The sequence below is a fragment of the Diabrotica virgifera genome, chromosome 3, assembly GCF_917563875.1.
Source record: "Diabrotica virgifera virgifera chromosome 3, PGI_DIABVI_V3a".
NCBI classification, from domain to species: Eukaryota; Metazoa; Arthropoda; class Insecta; order Coleoptera; family Chrysomelidae; genus Diabrotica; species Diabrotica virgifera.
The window spans coordinates 151551389-151575520 of NC_065445.1; the positions used below are offsets into that span (position 1 = coordinate 151551389).

Below are 24132 nucleotides of genomic sequence, written 5' to 3' on the forward strand. Positions count from 1 at the left end.
GCAATCGTAAGTACTGTTTTAAAGTCACTCAAAATATGATATGAATGTAAATAAATATGACGCAAAATTAGTAAAATCGTATATTAATCGACGCAAAGTTACACGAAGAGTTCAACTATCGACTTCCAGTTCTACTTGCGATTACTTTGGGTGAAAAGCCAAGACTTACGAAGTCCACTTACTTGTTTCTAAAATTATTTATATACAAAAATTGTTATTATTTAAACAATTAATAAACAATTAGCGGCTAAATCTTTGAAAAGAACTTTTTATTATAACATGTATATAAAATAACAAAAAAAGTTTTAGAAAACTATAAGTTTGTTTGAGTTTTTCGGAAACAATGCATGCGTTGTATTGTACCTTGCAACCCAAGGTACAAGTTATTGTACCCATTATCTAGCAAACAACCTTGAGAAAATAAAATGACCTTTTCTACACGGACATATTCTAACAGAGCACAAATAGCATTTAGGATCACATTAAAATGAAATGATAAACTGGACCGAGGTATTTGATAGTGGCAACGTTGCGGACGCAGAAATAGCTTCCCTATGAACAAAGATACCCTTTGCGGACACAGAAATGCCGGCTTGCTGTAATATGGTATATTTGGACGTTCCAACGATAGCAAAATATGTGGCTGCAAAATTGCTATCGCAGTGAAAGTAAAACTCATCTCCTTTATTCTTAGAGTATATAGAAAACTGAGTTGATGCCGAAGTAGCCATGGTTGAAGGATATCCAACAATGTTCTAAAATATAGATATACATCAATTTTTCGAGTGGACGCACAAACATACCTATGGTAAAAGGATGCAGCAATGATGGTAGGATTTATATATATATATATATATATATATATATATATATATATATATATATATATATATATATTCCACAACAAAACGCCAAGCCAACAAGTGCAATGTAAATTTTAGTCTTTTGTTTTGTTTTATGTAATGTTTACAATTATTCATTAAAGTGCTTATTGAAAATGGCAATTAGCCGAAACGTTTAAGCCATAATAAAGTGTTTTATTTTTATCAGACCGAAAACCCAGGAATTAAAAAATTTCTATTTAATAATTTACGGTCAGGAAATAACTAAACTATATATATATACATATACATATATATATATATATATATATATATATATATATATATATATATATATATGTATATATATATATATATATATATATATATATATATGTGTATATATATATATATATATATATATATATATATATATATATATATATATGTGTATATATATATATATATATATATATATATATATGTTTAAAACAAAAGATGTAGAAGTTATTGGTTCAACGACCACTCGTACGAAATCAATCAAATGAAATAGAAAATATATAAAATTATTTCATTTATGACAATTCAACTTTAAACTTTAATTTTTCGTCATAAATATGTGAAATTTACAACTCTTTTCTTTTCCTCCATTTCACTGTACATAGACAAATAACATACAAGACTATGATTATATTATACAAACTTAATTCACAAATAACTACATAACTACTAAATAAAATAACTATAACAGTACAAAACTGAATAAAACCAAATTGGCAAACAAACAATAATGGCAAATAATCGAAAAAGTAAGAAAATGTCATCTTATCCTTCTTTTTATTTATCAAAAATAGTTCAAACGTACCCGAATTAATACTTAGGAAAGAATTTCCTAGATAAGCTGTAAGCCGTTCTTTTAGTTATGAAACGCTATTGTTTTTAAGTATTGACTTGGGAAGTTCCTATCGATAAGAATTACTTAATAATGCAACTGTTTAGGTATCGTTGGTGAAATCGGGCATATATGTTCCATAAAAGTTCCTATTAAACTATATAACTCTGTAACTCTATAACGTGGCACAAACTTGGAGAAGATCCATCATGGACGAGATAAGAAGTCAAGGAAAGTCTTGGAATGAGGTGAAGGCCCTAGCGCAAAATAGAACCCGATGGCGCGTTTTCACTGAAGCTCTATGCTGCTCCACTTCCAGGAACTCCAGGAGTTCAAGAACATTATATATATATATATATACAGGGTGCGCCAAACCTCTGGTCTTCTTTGATTACGGCTAAACTATGAGATATACAAAAAAATGTTTATAACAAAACTAATGTGTATCAAAGAGGTCTATAATTTAAAATTATTTTCAATTATACAGGGTGAGTCAGAATGACGCTATGAACCAAAGTTTTATTTTTTTTAAATGGAACACCCTGTATATTAAATCATTTTTGAATATATTATTTAAACATATGAAAAATTTGTATAAGGTCTTATACGCCTAAAGTTAATAATTTTCGAAATATTTACATTTTTATTGAGAAAAATGGTAATATTTATAGGGTTGTGGATTATGTTTCCAAGGAAATAAAAATTTAGGTGTTAGGTCAAAGTTTTTAAAATATAGTGTTATTTTTAAATAATTTAATATTTTTTACTTTTAGCCATAAAATATACAGTGTGATCACTATTTGCAAATACAAAATTTTCTCATTTTTTTTAAATGGGACACCCTGTATATTAGTTTTCCGTTTGGTAGTAAATATTACAACCTTTCTTTTGGTATAAGGTTGTATGTACCTAGCATGTTTCGTTTTGTAGATATTTTAAAAAAACTATAGATTTTACGTTTTTGCGGATTTTTTATTTAAAAAATTTTTTGCAAAAAAAATAATTATAATCTGGTTTTAGAAACATACACTAAAATATAAAATATGGAAACGTAAATAAAGATTAAAATAAATCGTATGCTAGTACAATTCAATTGAAGTTAATAACTTTAAATTATTTTACAAAAAATATTTTACCATATTAATGAATATATAAATTAGTTACTAAATGAAATAAACAACCAAATTTTAAATCAATCGTAGTAATTCTTCTACCGCACCAACTTTCCTATACCAAATTAATTGTTAGTTATATTGTATTTACGAGTAAGATCAGTTAATAACTTTTTAATTTACCTACATCTTGAGAACGTATAAAGTATGCTTTGAAACAAATGAACGTTATGGAAGTATATTAAGAAGTAAATAGTATCTATGTACCTACTCGTGTCACAAAATCTGGTAATAATTTCTAATGGTTTCGCCCAAAACAAATGTCATATCCAAAAATGTTTCGGTTAAAAAATTAAAATTTAAAATAAAAAAAATTGTTACAAAAATTTCAACTACAAAAGTATTCCCAGTTTTTGTGACACCAGTAAATACTATTTATATTAATAAATAATTTGGATGATACATTTAACATTCATTTGTTTCAAAGCATACTTTATAATAATTTTTATATTCTCAAGATGTATGTAAGTAAATTTAAAAGGTAAATTAAAAGTTTAACTAAATACAATTTCACTAACAATTAATTTGGTACAGGAAAGTTGCTGTAGTAGAAAAATTACTACGGTTGATTTAAAATTTGGTTGTTTATTTAATTTAGTAACTAATTTATGCATTCATTAATATGGTAAAATATTTTTTGTAAAATAATTTAAAGTTATTAAATACAATTGAATTGTACTAGCATACGATTTATTTTAATCTTCAATTACGTTTTTATCTTCATATTTTATATTTTAGTGTATGTTTCTAAAACCAGATTATAATTATTTTTTTTGCAAAAAAATTTTTGAATAAAAAATCCGCAAACACGTAAAATCTATAGTTTTTTTAAATATCTACAAAACGAAACATGCTAGGTACATACAATCTTATACCAAAAGAAAGGTTGTAATATTTACTACAAAACGCAAAAGTAATATACATTTAAAAAAAATGAGAAAATTTTGTATTTGCAAATAGTGATCACACTGTATATTTTATGGCTAAAAGTAAAAAATATTAAATTATTTAAAAATAACACTATATTTTAAAAACTTTGACCTATCACCCAAATTTTTATTTCCTTGGAAACATAATCCACAACCCTATAAATATTACCATTTTTCTCAATAAAAATGTAAATATTTCGAAAATTATTAACTTTAGACCTATAAGACCTTATACAAATTTTTCATATTTTTAAATAATATATTCAAAAATGATTTAATATACAGGGTGTTCCATTTAAAAAAATAAAACTTTGGTTCATACCGTCGTTCTGACTCACCCTGTATAATTGAAAATAATTTTAAATTATAGACCTCTTTGATACACATTAGTTTTGTTATAAACATTTTTTTGTATATCTCATAGTTTAGCCGTAATCAAAGAAGACCAGAGGTTTGGCGCACCCTGTGTTATATATATATATATATATATATATATATATATATATATATATATATAAATCCAATTTTGATCACAGCTGAACAATATTAAACACAAATGGAAAGGATTAATGGGTAAGCAGCTGAAATAACGGAGCCAAGAGTACTCTTTTTTCAATATCAAATATATTTCGGTATTGCCTTTATACCATCATCAGTGATTGCTACAAATGTGATATAAGTGAGTTGTTTTGTGAAATAATTAAAAATGTTATTAAACTTACAAAGTTGAGATTGCGGCTCTATGGTTAAAAATTTTTGTAAAAAATCTTCCAAAAGGGGAAACATCAAACATGTTAAAATTGTAAAAACACAAGAAAAAACAAAACATTTAAATGAAAAAAACTGTAACAATGCACATTTAAAAAAATATAAATTAAGTTTTAAAATCTTTTTTGAATCTTAAGAAACCAAAACATTAGGTAGGTACAACCAGTACTTTTTTTGTACAAAAAAACTTGAAATTAAAATGAATTAGCGGTAATCCTAAATGTTATGTTCTATGTTCTATGGTAGAAACAAATGATAGCTGACAATGACATAATGAAATTTTGTTTTGTGGTTTTATTCACCCTAACCTAACCTTACTTTTTTTCCACTTAAAAAAACATAATTCTCAAATGCAGATATTCGAGATGGAAAGAAATAGGAAAAAACCTACAGCCTACAGCTTATATGCTTTTGGTTTATTCATATTCATCAGAAACCATGGTGTTACGATGTAGTTTGTTTGTATTGAATTCTTTATCTAAGTGAAGTAAGTGTGAGTAAATCTCACTTAAGTGGCTGATGTCTGATTTTTTGTTTATAGTTAAATCAGTCTCAGAAATAAAAGCCATTTCAAGAAACAACCTTTTAAAATAATTGTTTTCCACTGCTAGAACTTTAGCATCTGTATAGTTCATTTGGTGATCATTTTCATGGACATGCATGGATAAACTACATCTGTCTGGATATCTTCTGGCATCACTTCTGTGCGACGTGATACGATCTTTCAATCGTCTCGAAGAATGGCCTATGTACTGCAGATTGCAATTTGTGCATGGTATACTATACACTATATTTGACATATTGTCTTTCAAAGTTTTGTCTTTAAGTTTTGAGAAAACTGACTTCATTGTTACAGCTGTTTTTGTAGCAAACTTAAAGTCACCAACAGAATTGAAGATTCGTGTCAGTTTTGGTGTTACATTATGTATGTAAGGTAGTGTATAATATTTGGTGGGCATGGATGTTATGGCTACAGAATCAATTTCTTGATCAACAGTGGTACTGTTTACAGGAGAAAGGTTTTGTGTAGTGTTAAGTGTAACCGATGGTGTGCTAAACAAAATTCACCTACAGAAAATGTATCTTCTTTTGTTACAGACATTTTAACCTTAGCATATGATAAAAACAATGATTATTTCATAAAAGATTCCTTTGAAGTTAATAAAATCTTTAATGGTTATAATGTTACCTAACAACTACGTTCTTGTCAGCTTAGATGTGGTATCACTTTTCAGCAATATATATTTAGATACTTGCATTAGATCGGTACATAAACATTGGAATGATATAAGTAGACACTGTAAGATGGACATCAGTAGCTTTATTGATTTGATTTCTTTTTTATTTAATAATAATTATTTCTCTTATGGAGAAAGAATTATAAAACAAAGTTGGGGCACTCCCATGGGTGCTAAGATCAGTCCTATTCTGGCAAATTATGTGATGGACGATTTGCTAGACATAGTCATCCCGGTTTTATCTTTTAAGCTGAGTTTCATAAAGAAATATGTTGATGACTTAATACTAGCCATACCTAAAGATTCAACAGAGGAACTACTTTTTGTTTTTAATAGCTATGACCCTTACATTCAATTCACTATTGAGGTGGAAGATGAATTACAGTCTGTCCCATTTTTAGATACAAAGCTAATACGTTCAAATCATAACAAAATAGTAGTAGACTGGTACAGAAAATCTATGGCCTCAGGTAGGTTTTTAAACTATATGTCCTACCATAAACATTCCATAAAATTAAATTTAGTTGAACAAATGAAATGTAGGGTCATACAAATCTCAGATATATCACTACAACAAAAAAACCTAAAAATCTTATACCAGTTGTTCCTAGATAATGGCTATCCACCAGCTCTTTTGAAGAAAATTTTGTTTAGCACACCATCGGTTACACTTAACACTACACAAAACCTTTCTCCTGTAAACAGTACCACTGTGGATCAAGAAATTGATTCTGTAGCCATAACATCCATGCCCACCAAATATTATACACTACCTTACATACATAATGTAACACCAAAACTGACACGAATCTTCAATTCTGTTGGTGACTTTAAGTTTGCTACAAAAACAGCTGTAACAATGAAGTCAGTTTTCTCAAAACTTAAAGACAAAACTTTGAAAGACAATATGTCAAATATAGTGTATAGTATACCATGCACAAATTGCAATCTGCAGTACATAGGCCATTCTTCGAGACGATTGAAAGATCGCATCACGTCGCACAGAAGTGATGCCAGAAGATATCCAGACAGATGTAGTTTATCCATGCATGTCCATGAAAATGATCACCAAATGAACTATACAGATGCTAAAGTTCTAGCAGTGGAAAACAATTATTTTAAAAGGTTGTTTCTTGAAATGGCTTTTATTTCTGAGACTGATTTAACTATAAACAAAAAATCAGACATCAGCCACTTAAGTGAGATTTACTCACACTTACTTCACTTAGATAAAGAATTCAATACAAACAAACTACATCGTAACACCATGGTTTCTGATGAATATGAATAAACCAAAAGCATATAAGCTGTAGGCTGTAGGTTTTTTCCTATTTCTTTCCATCTCGAATATCTGCATTTGAGAATTATGTTTTTTTAAGTGGAAAAAAAGTAAGGTTAGGTTAGGGTGAATAAAACCACAAAACAAAATTTCATTATGTCATTGTCAGCTATCATTTGTTTCTACCATAGAACATAGAACATAACATTTAGGATTACCGCTAATTCATTTTAATTTCAAGTTTTTTTGTACAAAAAAAGTACTGGTTGTACCTACCTAATGTTTTGGTTTCTTAAGATTCAAAAAAGATTTTAAAACTTAATTTATATTTTTTTAAATGTGCATTGTTACAGTTTTTTTCATTTAAATGTTTTGTTTTTTCTTGTGTTTTAAAGACAGTTTTACATTATGCTATTTTCATGCTAGGCAAGAGCCATGCAAGACAAATCACGCTACTGCGCATGCCCACGCGCTATTTCCATGCAATTCCTGTGCTAGACGAAAAATTAAAACATGTTCTATTTTTCATGCTATTTTGATGCAAGTTCTGTCAAAATTCATGTTGCCAATATGACAAAATTTATAGTTTTAGAAAAAAACTTAACCTTATTGTGTAAGTTTAAATGGTATTTACTGGATGTAGTGATTCGTGATTTATATTTGAATATATTTAATTATATACTGAAATTTCCAAGTGAAATATCCAAAGTTAATATTTTGATATATTTCTTCTATTGGCAACAATGAAAGTGGTATCCAAAATTGCACAGAAATAGCTCCGATGTAAAAGGTCAGGGTAGGCAAGAGATATGCCATGCAAGACGGACTTGCATAGCATGAGACTTGCATAGCCTTGATGTAAAGCTGCTTTTACAATTTTAACATGTTTGATGTTTCCCCTTTTGGAAGATTTTTTACAAAAATTTTTAACCATAGAGCCGCAATCTCAACTTTGTAAGTTTAATAACATTTTTAATTATTTCACAAAGCAACTCACTTATAACACATTTGTAGCAATCACTGATGATGGTATAAAGGCAATACCGAAATATATTTGATATTGAAAAAAGAGTACTCTTGGCTCCGTTATTTCAGCTGCTTACCCATTAATCCTTTCCATTTGTGTTATATATATATATAAAATATGCATAAGATGGAATGCAACCACAGACACGTGTTTCTGACTTATTAGTCGTCATCAGTATGGTATAGCCGTATATATAGTCGGTATATATATATATATATATTAATTAAACGAAAAGATTTCTCTGGTATACAGAAGAAATCTTTTCCGTAGCGGACGTGAAAATGTAAATTTCCAAGTCTTCATAAAAGACGATGAACGACAAAAGACACCTCTTTGTGTCACAGATTTGTCTACAAAGCCACGTTATTCGCTACACATTCGTCAATAACGGAGAAGAACCGTGATATGAAAGGAAACGGCAATTGCATTTTATTTCACCTCGACCACCACCGATATTCTACACGACGTGTTTCGAGCTCATGTCAAGCTCTCGTCAGGAACATCTAGGTGGATGGTCGAGGTGTAAGAAAATGCTTTTGGCCTTTCTGGTAATAATAAAATAACCAGACTTCAGTACACTTGGTACGACATCTATATTAATTAAACGAAAAGATTTCTCTGGTATACAGAAGAAATCTTTTCCGTAGCGGACGTGAAAATATAAATTTCAAAGTCTTCATAAAAGGCGATGAACGACAAAAGACACCTCTTTGTGTCACAGATTTGTCTACAAAGCCACGTTATTCGCTACACATTCGTCAATAACGGAGAAGAACCGTGATATGAAAGGAAACGGCAATTGCATTTTATTTCACCTCGACCACCACCGATATTCTACACGACGTGTTTCGAGCTCATGTCAAGCTCTCGTCAGGAACATCTAGGTGGATGGTCGAGGTGTAAGAAAATGCTTTTGGCCTTTCTGGTAATAATAAAATAACCAGACTTCAGTACACTTGGTACGACATCTATATTAATTAAACGAAAAGATTTCTCTGGTATACAGAAGAAATCTTTTCCGTAGCGGATGTGAAAATGTAAATTTCAAAGTCTTCATAAAAGACGATGAACGACAAAAGACACCTCTTTGTGTCACAGATTTGTCTACAAAGCCACGTTATTCGCTACACATTCGTCAATAACGGAGAAGAACCGTGATATGAAAGGAAACGGCAATTGCATTTTATTTCACCTCGACCACCACCGATATTCTACACGACGTGTTTCGAGCTCATGTCAAGCTCTCGTCAGGAACATCTAGGTGGATGGTCGAGGTGTAAGAAAATGCTTTTGGCCTTTCTGGTAATAATAAAATAACCAGACTTCAGTACACTTGGTACGACATCTATATTAATTAAACGAAAAGATTTCTCTGGTATACAGAAGAAATCTTTTCCGTAGCGGACGTGAAAATGTAAATTTCAAAGTCTTCATAAAAGACGATGAACGACAAAAGACACCTCTTTGTGTCACAGATTTGTCTACAAAGCCACGTTATTCGCTACACATTCGTCAATAACGGAGAAGAACCGTGATATGAAAGGAAACGGCAATTGCATTTTATTTCACCTCGACCACCACCGATATTCTACACGACGTGTTTCGAGCTCATGTCATCCACCTAGATGTTCCTGACGAGAGCTTGACATGAGCTCGAAACACGTCGTGTAGAATATCGGTGGTGGTCGAGGTGAAATAAAATGCAATTGCCGTTTCCTTTCATATCACGGTTCTTCTCCGTTATTGACGAATGTGTAGCGAATAACGTGGCTTTGTAGACAAATCTGTGACACAAAGAGGTGTCTTTTGTCGTTCATCGTCTTTTATGAAGACTTTGAAATTTACATTTTCACGTCCGCTACGGAAAAGATTTCTTCTGTATACCAGAGAAATCTTTTCGTTTAATTAATATAGATGTCGTACCAAGTGTACTGAAGTCTGGTTATTTTATTATTACCAGAAAGGCCAAAAGCATTTTCTTACACCTCGACCATCCACCTAGATGTTCCTGACGAGAGCTTGACATGAGCTCGAAACACGTCGTGTAGAATATCGGTGGTGGTCGAGGTGGAATAAAATGCAATTGCCGTTTCCTTTCATATCACGGTTCTTCTCCGTTATTGACGAATGTGTAGCGAATAACGTGGCTTTGTAGATAAATCTGTGACACAAAGAGGTGTCTTTTGTCGTTCATCGTCTTTTATGAAGACTTTGAAATTTACATTTTCACGTCCGCTACGGAAAAGATTTCTTCTGTATACCAGAGAAATCTTTTCGTTTAATTAATATAGATGTCGTACCAAGTGTACTGAAGTCTGGTTATTTTATTATTACCAGAAAGGCCAAAAGCATTTTCTTACACCTCGACCATCCACCTAGATGTTCCTGACGAGAGCTTGACATGAGCTCGAAACACGTCGTGTAGAATATCGGTGGTGGTCGAGGTGGAATAAAATGCAATTGCCGTTTCCTTTCATATCACGGTTCTTCTCCGTTATTGACGAATGTGTAGCGAATAACGTGGCTTTGTAGATAAATCTGTGACACAAAGAGGTGTCTTTTGTCGTTCATCGTCTTTTATGAAGACTTTGAAATTTACATTTTCACGTCCGCTACGGAAAAGATTTCTTCTGTATACCAGAGAAATCTTTTCGTTTAATTAATGTAGATGTCGTACCAAGTGTACTGAAGTCTGGTTATTTTATTATTACCAGAAAGGCCAAAAGCATTTTCTTACACCTCGACCATCCACCTAGATGTTCCTGACGAGAGCTTGACATGAGCTCGAAACACGTCGTGTAGAATATCGGTGGTGGTCGAGGTGAAATAAAATGCAATTGCCGTTTCCTTTCATATATATATATATATATATATATATATATATATATATATATATATATATATATATTGTTATGATCTGTTTTCTATTACTTTTATATTAATTATTATTTATTTGATCAATTATTTAATTAACGCAAATCATACATAAAAATTAAGAAAGAATCTCAGGGTGCCTTTTTATAATATAAAAAAATGTCTAAATTATCTTATGTTATACTTATCTTCTCTCGTGGTTTCAGTATCTCTTAGTTGATCCTTATCGGGATAAAAATAGGAAAAGGAAATAAATAGAAATATCATAAATAAACACATACAAATACCTTTATTATCAATAGGAATGCTCTGTAAAATTTATCAATTAAATTCTGTGGGCATAATTGTCCAAATGAAACCTTTATCATATAAATTAATTTAATTCAAAAAAAATATTTATCGCTTTGTTTTTGATACCATTAATAAAACCAACTAAACAAACAAATTTGGTATTCGCAAAATTACTTATACTTCCTATTAAATTTTTGAAATGTTGGAATCTTAAATTCATATGCTTTTACGTAAAAAAATTTAACTTCTGATTATAAAAAAATCTATCACATAGGTTATTGACTGACCTTTTTGATTCACACACAATGATGTCTCCTCTTGACCCAGACAGCTCCTCCTTGTTGATTATGTTAGGCTATCAATCAAAGCCCTCTCCGTTCTCAGCAAACAATCCAGCAGAATACCAGCAACTATTTCTCCAAAACAGAAGCCAGGCTTCCTTTAACCAGGACTCGTTCAATAAAACTCCAAATCTCTCTCCTCTCTTTCTCTCAACAATAATCTCCTGAGACCCAAGTATCTTTTTTACTTGGTGTCACAAATAATTTTAATAACGATAATTCTTGTAACTTACTCTCTTGGACTTTACAGAATCAAAGAGGTATTTCTTCTCGATTTGATTTGTCTCTCGTTCCACTTTCAGCTACTCTCACTATCAAACACAACCACTAGTACTTGCTTCTGAACTACTCACGAAAACGTTTGACTGCTCCTCTCGGCTGACGGTAACACAATAATCTTTTCTTTTCCAAACTGTCTCAACATTCAAACAAAACTTTCCCCATTCCAAATTGCCAAGCCAATCAGAAACATTTCTTTCTCCACCTTCCTCTGTTTCATTCGAAAAATCCAGTCATTCTATCAAACAATACTTCTACTAAAAACTTATGACTTTTCGGAAATTATCTAAATATTCCTATCATTAAACAAATTACTTTCGAGAAATTCTACAAAATTTACTCGGGGTTAAACAAAAATTTTAAAATTCCAAACTTTCTTTACCTTAATTTTCTAAGAACTAATTACCTATGGCTTCTATCTTTCCCGTAATAAACAATCGGTTTAAAATACTAATCCTAAATAACTTCCACTTCACTTTTATTTACAAAAATGTTTTAAATATTCTTCATGGAAAAATTCATTAAGGAGAAACCATTTTGTGTTGAAAGCTAACTTCTAATAAATATTTACAAATCAATATACAGGGTGTATCAAATTTATGTGTCCGCGTTATATTAAAAAAATTAAAATTTTTATTCTATCTTTGATTGATAAATTGAAACACAATAACAGCCCCGCCTTGTTTTGAGATAAAATCGTTATTAATAAGTGCAACAAAAAAAAAATGATTTTCTCTCGACAACAACACTTTTCTATTGTGCCAAAATATTGAGTCCCACCTGCAAAACAATTGCTTCCTTTTTCCCAGTGTCTGTACTTAGGTGGGATAGGGTAAGATTTCGATCGAAAATTTCCTAAGTCTTCAACTTCAAATGAATGTTCATACTTTTTGGCTACTCTGTTTTCTTCATTTATTAAATTTTCATACTCCCTCAATATTACACGCAGTTCCTTCTCCTTTTCTTCTCCATATAGCAATTTTCTTTCGTTTTCTTCCGATTCTTTACACATGTTTATTGTGTATTCTGCCTCCTCCATTTTGCATACTTCTTCTTCAAATACCAAAGTTTCAATGGTATCTCTTTCGCCTTCTTTTTCTATTCTGATCTCTTCTTCTTCTGGGCTCATCTCTTCTTTTGAGGAATCCCAAGCTTCATTTTCTTGTGTCAATCTTTTTTCTTCTTTTTCTTCTTCTGAGCTCATCTCTTCTTTTGAGGAATCCCAAGCTTCATTTTCTTTTGTCAATCTTTTTTCTTCTTCTTCTTTTTCTTCTTCTGGGCTCATCTCTTCTTTTGAGGAATCCCAAGCTTCATTTTTTTTGTCACTCTTTTTTCTTCTTTTTCTTCTTCTGGGCTCATCTCTTTTTTCGAGGAATCCCAGGCTCCATTGTCTTTACTTATCTTCTGCTGCTTTCTCCTCTTTCTTCTCTGTCCTTGCTTCATTGCCAAATTCATTTCCACCGTTTGTTTTTTGTCTACATTATCCTTTTTCCGTTTCTCATGTTCCTTGTCCATTTCCAGAATGTCCTGTTCTTCTTCCTTTTCCTCTGTGATTTTCATCGTATTATTTTTGAAATCTATCACCACATGTTTTTCTGACAATTCATCCACTCCTACGATCATATCATGTATCATGTTCGGCATTATAACACATTGTAGAGCATAAAATTTCTTGCCCAATCGTATCCTTATTCGTATTCCTTCATTTATAGTTGCCAAAGTCCGTTTATTTGCGCCCACTAAATTTACCCTGGGAATTTTGTAAATTAAATTCGTTAAATCAACTTCTTCTATTAATTTCCTGTTAATCAATGTAATTTCCGAACCAGTATCAATCATAATTTTAATCGGTTTCTCATTGATAAAACCATCTACAAATTTTAAATTTACTCCACTGCTTTTATCATTATTTCCTGCTAATTTAATAAATTCCTTCGGGTGACAAAAAATTCCTGTTTGTTCTTTTGTGTTTAGTGAGCGCCTTCGTGAAAAAACGCTTGCTGTTCTTCTTCGCTTCTTCTTTCGTCGCTTTGTCTCTCATCCTCATATTCGCCTATTTGCGTATTGTTTACCGCTCTTCTATTTTCTCTTGGTCTGTTGGACCCGTATCGGTTTCCACGATTTTCCTGTTCATTTCTTCTATTATCATTTCTGTCTTCTTGATATGTGCGGGTGTTATTTCTATTTTGATTTTCTCAATATCTGTTTTCGTTCCATTGCCGATTTCTTTGTTCATAGTTTCCTCTTCCATTGTCTCTATTTTCGTTTTCACTCCTCGGAATAAATTCTCTTCTTGTATAATCTCTCCTAAAGTTTTGTCTTCTATCTCTATAGTCTTGATTTTCGCGTTGTCTATAATTTTCTTGCGATCTTCTTATTTCTCTTTCTCTCATTTTTGCTTTTCGTATTTGTAAGAATTTGCACAAACTGTCGATATCTTTGTAGTTTTGTAAAGTTATATGATCTTCTAAGGTATCTTCAAAATGTCTGGCTATTAGTTCTACTATCTGTTCGGACGAATAATTGTAGTGTAGGTGTTTTGCATTGTTGTATAATTGTAGCGCGTATGTTTGTTCTGAAATACCCATTCTATCATGGTACCTCCCATTTTGCAACTCCTTGTTTATTTCTAGCTTTTGTATTTTTCCCCAGAAATAACTCAGGAACTTCTGTTCGAATTTATGCCAATTGTCCAATTCTTCGTCTTTGCTATCAAACCATAAACTCGCCTCATCATTAAGATGGTTCCTTATCGTTTCTTTGGCTGTTTCGAAGTTACCGATGTATTGTACTTTCTTTTTTAAATTAATTATGAAAATTACTGGGTGTAATTTTTTTACATCCCCGCCAAATCTTATTTTCACATCCTCTGTACTATGGATAATCGTTTCCCTTCTTTCTCCGAAATTCTGTTGCATCTTGTTTTCGGTGACTTGTTTTTCTATTTCTGTGATTTTTTTTCCACTTCTTCTCTGTCTACTTGAATAGCATTTTCCAGCTTATTTTCCAAATTTTCTAGTTCCTTTTTCTGGCAATCCTTTAACTCCTTCATTTCATTTTCAATTTTCATTTCTTGTTCTTTCATTTCGTTCTTCATCATTGTCAAACATCCTGTTATTTCCTTTTCGTACTTTTCTATGCGTTCCTCTATTTTCTTGTTGTTCTCTTCTATTGTTTGTTTTGTTTCCTCCTGATTTTCTTGCATTGTCCTTTTGGTTTCTTTTTGGTTTTCTTCCATGACTCTTTTTGTTTCTTCCTGATTTTTATCCATTTTATCCATTTTCTTTGATGTTTCTTCCTGATTTTTATCCATTTTTTGCGACTGGAGTTGCATCAATTGTAATAATTTATTTATTCCTGATAATTCCTGTTGGTCTGATGCCATGATTGTTGTTTCGAAAATGTCTTCTTGTTCTATATGTTCTTCTTGTTCCAAATGTTCTTCTTGTTTTTTGTTTTCTTTGCTTTTGCTTCTGGTTGTTATCGACATGTAGTTAAAATTTATCCCTGCCTGATACGAAATTCGAAAATACCTTGTATGCTGTAGAGACGAAAAATTTTCTCTCCCCAAATATAATCAATTTATCACACAAATTTTCAAATTTATCAAAATTCAAATCAATCAAAAATAAAATAAATATGTAAAATTGTACCTAGATAAAAAAATAACTCAAACAAAATATTTCATAAATTGTAAATATATCAACTTTTTCCGACGGGCAAATAAATTTTCCTTCACCTGTTTTTCCGTTTCCTATCCTTTCAACTTCACAACCAGAGATACTTTAATGCCCCACGTTGGGCGCCATGTTGTTATAATCTGCTTTCTATTACTTTTATATTAATTATTATTTATTTGATCAATTATTTAATTAACGCAAATCATACTTAAAAATTAAGAAAGAATCTCAGGGTGCCTTTTTATAATATAAAAAAATGTCTAAATTATCTTATGTTATACTTATCTTCTCTCGTGGTTTCAGTATCTCTTAGTTGATCCTTATCGGGATAAAAATAGGAAAAGGAAATAAATAGAAATATCATAAATAAACACATACAAATACCTTTATTATCAATAGCAATGCTCTGTAAAATTTATCAATTAAATTCTGTGGGCATAATTGTCCAAATGAAACCTTTATCATATAAATTAATTTAATTCAAAAAAAATATTTATCGCTTTGTTTTTGATACCATTAATAAAACCAACTAAACAAATAAATTTGGTATTCGCAAAATTACTTATACTTCCTATTAAATTTTTGAAATGTTGGAATCTTAAATTCATATGCTTTTACGTAAAAAAAATTTAACTTCTGATAATAAAAAAAATCTATCACATAGCTTATTGACTGACCTTTTTGATTCACACACAATGATGTCTCCTCTTGACCCAAACAGCTCCTCCTTGTTGATTATGTTAGGCTACCAATCAAAGCCCTCTCCGTTCTCAGCAAACAATCCAGCAGGATATATATATAAATATATATATATATATATATATATATATATATATATATATATATATATATATATATATTTCGCCCTCTTCTTCTGAGAACTGGTGTTTGGATCTTTGATTATATATATATATATATATATATATATATATATATATATATATATATATATATATATATATATATATATATATATATATATATATATATAATGTTCTTGAACTCCTAAGTGGAGCATAGATCTTCAGTGAAAACGCGCCATCGGGTTCTATTTTGCGCTAGGGCCTTCACCTCATTCCAAGACTTTCCTTGACTTCTTATCTCGTCCATGATTTGTGCTGGGCGACCTCTTTTTCTTTTTCCTTGGGGATTCCACTCTAGGGCAGTTTTTGCAATACTGGAACTATCTTTTCGGAGTGTGTGACCTATCCACCCCCACTTTCTGGATTTTATTTCATTTTCTACCCTATTTTGTTGGGTCAGGTGTAGCAGATCTTCGTTTCTGATGGTGTTTGGCCAGAAAATACGCACAATTCTTCGTAGACATTTGTTAACAAAGACCTGCAATTTGTCTGTAAGGGATTTTGTCACTTTCCAGGTTTCACATCCATAGAGTAGAACAGATATAACATTTGACTGGAATATTCGGATCTTTGTCCTTATAGTATATTCTCCAGACCTCCAAACAGGGTTAAGCATGCTGAATGCTTGTTGAGCTTTTCGTGTCCTCATACGAATATCGTTTTCTGTACCTCCGCTTTCTGTTATGACACTTTTCCACATTTTCAATCTGCATGTTGTCAATATTAAATAGCGTGTTGTTCCTTGCGTTTATTCTCATGGATTTGGTTTTACTAATATTGATTTTTAAACCTATTTTATTTTCCTCAGTGGATAGTGTTTCCAATTGGTCGGCCACATCCTGGAACCTTTGTCCTAACAGGCAGATATTGTCGGCGTATTCCAGATCACTTAGGCGTGTGGTTAACGTCCATCGTATCCCTTTTGTGTCGAAGTCTAGTTTCGAGAGAACATAGTCTAGAGCTATGTTAAACAGAAACGGAGAAAGCACACATCCCTGTCTGACTCCAGTAAGTACGTCAAATTCGTCACTGTTGATCCCATTGTGTCTCACGCTGCACGTCGCCTCAGTGTACAGTGACTTTATAATCGAAATTATTTTATGTGGAATGTTTCTTAGCTCTAAAATTTTCCATATAGCAGCATGAGATAGGCTGTCAAAGGCACGTTCGAAATCAACAAAAACCATGTATAGAGGTGTGTTCCATTCAACCGATTGTTCCATTATTACCCTCACAGTATTAATGTGATCTATGCAGGAAGATTCTGGCCTAAAACCTGCTTGATTTGCTCGAAATTCAACCTTGTTTGTTAATATTTTATGTACGATGGTCGTAAAAATTTTATTTATGACGGTAAGCAAGGTTATTCCTCTCCAATTTTTGCACAGTGTGAGGTTGCCCTTTTTTGGAAGCTTAATAATGTTACCTTTTTTCCAGCCTGCTGGAATGCGGTTTGTTTCCCACACCTCTCCGACTATGGGAAGCAAAAGTTCAGCGGTTAGATGCGGGTCAGTTTTAAGTAGTTCGGCAGCAATGTTATCGATTCCCGGGGACCTGTTATTTCTCCGAGATTTGATAGCTGTTATTATCTCCGTTTTGGAAGAGGACTCGCAAGATATATGCAAGTCTATATTCTCCCTAATAGCACAAGGACGTCCAATGGACGTCCTTCACGGACTTTAGGGACGTCCATTGGACGTCCGTTTTCGTCCGAGGAACGTCCTTTATACGTCCTATTTTGGTCCAAATGTCGCGCTACCGAACGTCCATCTAAGGTCCGAGGGGACGTATATTGGACCTTAATCGGACGTAATTTGGACCTTGATCGGACGTCCTAGGGGACGTAAATTGGACCTTAATCGGACGTAAATTGGACCTTAATCGGACATAAATTGGACCTTAATCGGACGTAAATTGGACCTTAATCGGACATAAATTGGACCTTAATCGGACGTAAATTGGACCTTAATCGGACGTAAATTGGACCTTAATAGGACGTAAATTGGACCTTAATCGGACGTAAATTGGACCTTAATAGGACGTAAATTGGACCTTAATGGGACGTAAATGGGACCTTAATCGGGCGTAAATTGGACCTTAACCGGACGTAAATTGGACTTTAATAGGACGTAAATTGGACCTTAATCGGACGTAAATGGGACCTTAATCGGACGTAAATTGGACCTTAATCGGACGTAAATTGGACCTTAATCGGACGTAAATTGGACCTTAATCGGACGTAAATTGGACCTTAATAGGACGTAAATTGGACCTTAATCGGACGTAAATGGGACCTTAATCGGACGTAAATTGGACCTTAATCGGAAGTAAATTGGACCTTAACCGGACGTTCTAGGGGACGTGAATTGGACCTTAACAGGACGTCCAATTTTGGTCCAAATGCCACGTTACCAAACGCCCAATGGAGGTCCACTTAACATCCGAAGGGACGTTCGGTGGACGTCAATTGGGCCTTCATAGGACGTCCCAGTTTGGTCCAATGTCTTGCTGCCGAACATCCATCTAATGTCGTGGGAAATAAAAAATATATTTTTTAAGGAACTTATATTACATCTTATATTAAATTACAATTATTGGATATTACATTATTTACATTAAATTACAATACACTTCTCCAAGAAATTAACGCACCACCTTAAATATGGGGTATTTTTTATGTCTCGTATTTCCTAAACCTGTTGTTTCATCTAAGTGATTTTTTTATAATATTATAGCCTAGGCTATAGGTTACCTCCTTAAGCTTGTCATGCACAGGGAGCTATGCTGTAATATATGTACATTATATCATATCGCTCTCTATAGTAATGAGTGAGCCTGCAGACAGAAAACAAATGGTTCCATATGTGCAGGCTCACTCATTACTATAGAGTGCGATGTGATATAATATATATTACAGTATAGCTCCCCGTGCATGACAAGCATAAGGAGGTACTTAACCTATAGCCTAGGGCCTAGGCTAGAATATTATAAAAAAATCACTTAGATGCAACAACAGGTTTAGGAAATTCGAGACATCAAAAATGCCCAATTTTTAGGGTGGTGCGTAATCGGCTGTATATACAGGGTGTAACAAAAATACACGTCATAAATTAAATCACATATTCTGGGACCAAAAATAGTTTGAATGAACCTAACTTACCTTAGTACAAATATGCACATAAAAAAAGTTACAGCCCTTTGAAATTACAAAATGAAAATCGATTTTTTCGATTATATCGAAAACTATTAGCGATTTTTTATTGAAAATGGACATGTGGCAGTATTATGGCAGGAATATCTTAAAGAAAAATTATGGTGAAATTTGTGCACCCCATAAAAATTTTATGGGGGTTTTGATCCCTTAGATCCTCCCAAACTTTTGTGTATGTTCCAATTCAATTTTATTATTGTGGTACCATTAGTTAAATTCAATATTTTTGTTTCTTAGTATTTTTCAGATAAGGCAGTTTTTATCGAGTTGCGACTTCTTTTTTAACATGTCTACATAAAAATTTTATGGGGGTTTTGTTCCTTTAAACCCCCCAAATGTTTGTGTACATTCCAATTAAACTATTACTGAGGTACCATTAGTTAAACAGAATGTTTTTAAAACTTTTTTGCCTCTTTGTATTTTTTCGATAAGGCACATTTTATCGAGATCTGGCTTCTTTTTTAATATGGTTCAAAATATCCCTAAAAATGTAAAGCATAAATAAGTCTGCATATTATTACCAAGTCTCCATAATCGTACTTAACCATATACAAATATGTGGTGGATTTGACAAATATTCAAAATATTTCGATAAAAATTGACTTTCCGAAAAAGCAATAAGAGGCAAAAAAGTTTTTAAAACGTTGTGTTTAAATGGTACTACAATAATAATTAAATTGAAACGTGCACAAAAGTTTGGGGGGGTTTAAAGGAACAAAACCCCCATAAAATTTTTATGGGGTGTCCAAATTTTACTATAGTTTTTTCGTAAGATACTGCTGCCATAATAATGCCACATGTCCATTTTCAATAAAAAATCTCTAATAGTTTTCGATATATTGGAAAAAATCACTTCATCTTGTAACTTCAAATGAATGATAAAGGCACAGAGACTTAGATGGCGAGGTCACATTGAAAGGATGCCAAACACGAGGACTCCAAAAATGGTACTAAACTACACTACAGCTTCAAGAAAGAGAAGAGGAAGGCCGAAAAATAGATGGAAGCAAGAGGTCGAAAAAGATTTGGAAAGAATGGTGCTACAGGGTCAGAAAAGAAAAATGAATAACAGGAAGGAATGGAGAAAAATCACATATCAAGCCAGAGAAGATCTCAGTACATAAAGAAACGTGAAAATGAAGAAAAAAAACAAACTTTTCAAGCCATGGGCCTCTAAGACCCTTGGTGCTATTATATATATATATATAACTTCAAAGGGCTGTAACTTTTCTTGTGTGCACATTTGTACTAAGGTAAGTTAGGTCCAATCAAACTATTTTTGGTCCCAGAATATGTGATTAAATTTATGACCTGTATTTTTGTTACACCCTGTATATATCTACATACTTCGTCTAATTTACTAACTGTTGCGCGTCATCCGCGTCGTAGCCTGTGAGGTTGCATGATACCAACACGAAATATTTAGGCGGTAGGTGTGTTCTTTTTTAGAATCACTTTGCCGAGTACACTGGAATTACAGCCACTAGACATATTTTATTATATACGCGTAGAAATAATATTTGAAGATTTCTATTAATGTTAACCTAAAGAAATACACAATAATATGTTTCATTTAATTTGTATAAATGGATTATAAAGCGTTTTTATGAAGCAGATTTGTTCGGATCACACTGTAACTGTAATCGAACGAAGGTGACATTTTAGAATAAATTGGTAACATTTATTTGACAGTTACGGTGATGACACTTCATATTTGTTTATATTCTTTACTATAAGTATCTGTTTTATTTATTATATTTACTGTTTTTATTATTTACTTTACTATAAAAAGATCCTCTACTATAAAAATATAAATTTCACCTAATTTTATAACGACTTGGAATAATCGAGGTATCTGACAACTTTTTTAGTTGTTATTGTAGACATACTTATACAAAGAAACCTACCGGCTTTTTGCCAAGAGTTCGGAGCCGTTTTTTAATTATTAACAATGCAGTGCAAAAACTCTTGCACTGCAAATCTTAAAAGATTATAACTTAATTCTTGTTCTCTATTTCTTAAGTTTTTACTTATTTACATTGAATATTAATTTGTTTTGTTGTATAATCCACGTTTACAATAATTATGTGACATATTTGATTTAAAATGGATTCAGGATCTTTTTATACTTTGGCAACTATGTCAACTTAGATCTCTGGCGTAGATAATGACGTGCAACAGTAAGTAAATTAGATGGACTGTAGGTTATATTTGGTTCTTGGGACATCAAAGTATATTTTTTAGACATTCTTAGTCACTGATGTGACATACCTCCGATTTGTTTTTTCATGAGTTTTGTAAGAGAGACTAAAAACTTTTTTTATAGTCACCTCCTGTTTTCATATATTTTTTGACATGTTTTGTAGTAAATTCAACTATCTATTTACTACAAAACATGTGAAAGCAGATGATCCTAAAAATGGTTTTTCGTCTCCTACAAAATTCATGAAAAAGCAGATAGGAGAATTATTGTACATTACAATTCTCTGATGTTTGGGAAAAAGGGCTTAAGTCAGAATTGCACATCGATAATGTTTTGATGATTTCTACAGTACTGTAGTAGATTCTACTGTACATACAGTTTACATCTACAACAGTTTTTTTCTGGTCCAGAAATCATCAAAACATTATCAATGTGCAATTCTGACTTAAGTCCTTTTTGCCAAACATAAAAAAACAATCTGGTCATAACTGACCAATGAGCAATTTTAATTTAGCCTAAATTACTACTGTTTCTTAAAATGAAGAGCTTACCCCATAGCGTCTCTTATCTAATCTAACAAGATCGTGCACTATTCTAACATACACAGGCACAGCACACAAGCACTATGCTCCGTTTTTCACTATCACCTATCACTCAAACTAGTTCAAAAGGATTTGTCCTCTTCAATCTTCTAGTTTGCCCAGTAGTATCGAGGAGCTGGATTTCCTCGATATTCTTGAACTCATGAAGTTGATGCTCGTGACCCTGCTATCTTCTTGATATTTGTTGATAATGTAATAACTTATTATGCATGGACAATGTGGACTTTCTTCCAACTAGCCAATACACTTTTTATATCTCTCTTTTGCCTTTCATAGCCACAAGGCTATACATTTCCTTCTTGGTTTTTTTTTGTAGGCCACTTTCAGCTGATTCTAAAAAAAATTAAAATGAACGGTAATTTTTCTATTCTTTACAATTAAAAATCAAAAGAAATAGGTACCTATTTACAGGTAATAATATGCATGTATAAATGATTCGTTTCATAAAGAATAAAGAAAATTGAAAACGGATTTTATAATACTTACAAAATTGTTTAAACAAGAGATCTAGCCAGTGCCCAGAGCAAAAACTAGCAGACAGTACAGCAAAAAAGCCACTAATTTCCATTTCCCACACCCCCTTATCGATGCATTTTTTTCCAATCAAAATTTTTACTTTTTTACTAAATTTTTAGGTTATCGGTTATGTTATGTTTATGTATGAAAATGAAATGTGATGACCAATGACCACGAGACGCTACGTAGATACTCGCGCGGCAAATTTGAAAATGAACGCAAATTGAACAGTACAATAAATGGCCTCTCTTAAAATCTTGTAATGGAAAATTTTACCCCTCCAGGAAGACATTGTACTATGTTCATAGAATATCTTGTGGTAACTTTCCACCCATAATTTAATCAGATAGATGTTCACGGAATAGAACGGTAGTACCTACATTCCTGGAATGTTTTGTGTTGTTAGGATTAAACTTTTATTTTATTTATTCTTGAATATTTCCTATTGTTAAACATTGTAACCAATAATTTACAAATAAGATTTTCATTACATTACATAAAATCAAAAACATTTTTTGGATATTAAACTATATAGTTTGTTTATAATTGTAATAAGTATATACAATTTTGAATTAAGATTTAATCTTTTCGATTTAAACTACAGTAAAACCTGTGTTACCGGCCCCCTGCAAACACCGGCCACCTGTACTAACGGTCAGTTTAAAAATTCCCCAAACCAATTACAGTAAAACCTGTCAGTAACGGCCACTAAAAATGAAAAAGCTATTGGCCGATATAGAAAGGTGACCGGTATTGCCAGTTTTTGTAGTCTAGATATAATTGGTTTGGGGAATATTTAAACTGGCCGTTAGTACAGGTGGCCAGTAACACAAGTTTTACTGTATATCTAAACTACAAAAACTGGCAATAACGGCCACCTTTCTATATCGGCCAATAGTTCTTTCATTTTAGTGGCCGTTACTGACAGGTTTGACTGTATTTCATTAACGTAAAGTTAACGCGTAAGTTAATATTTTATTGAATTATTTTGCTATTTGATCCCGTAATTGGTATAATGTGTCCAATATAATATATACGCGTTCATAAAACGTCCGTATTTCGTCCAGTATGGACGTTCAACGTCGGACGTCCAAAGGACGTCCATATTTATTCCGTCCGAAGGACGTCCAAAGGACGTCCATATTT

The 24132-nt window shown here is 32.1% G+C and overlaps 1 long non-coding RNA gene across 3 annotated transcripts; it reads right to left on the bottom strand.

Annotated features, from left to right (window-relative positions):
* Nucleotides 1-18105: 18105 nt before the first annotated feature.
* On the bottom strand, nt 18106-23148 carry LOC126882128 (uncharacterized). 3 transcript variants are annotated; one of them, XR_007697155.1, is made up of 3 exons: nt 22957-23148; nt 18463-22803; nt 18106-18374 (listed from the first exon to the last, which is right to left on the bottom strand). It is a non-coding gene; the product is annotated as an uncharacterized LOC126882128 (long non-coding RNA). The 3 variants fall into 3 exon arrangements; XR_007697154.1 differs by having other exon boundaries at nt 18106-18418; XR_007697156.1 differs by having other exon boundaries at nt 18106-18594; nt 18683-22803; nt 22957-23147.
* Between the last annotated feature and the right edge of the window lie 984 nt (nt 23149-24132).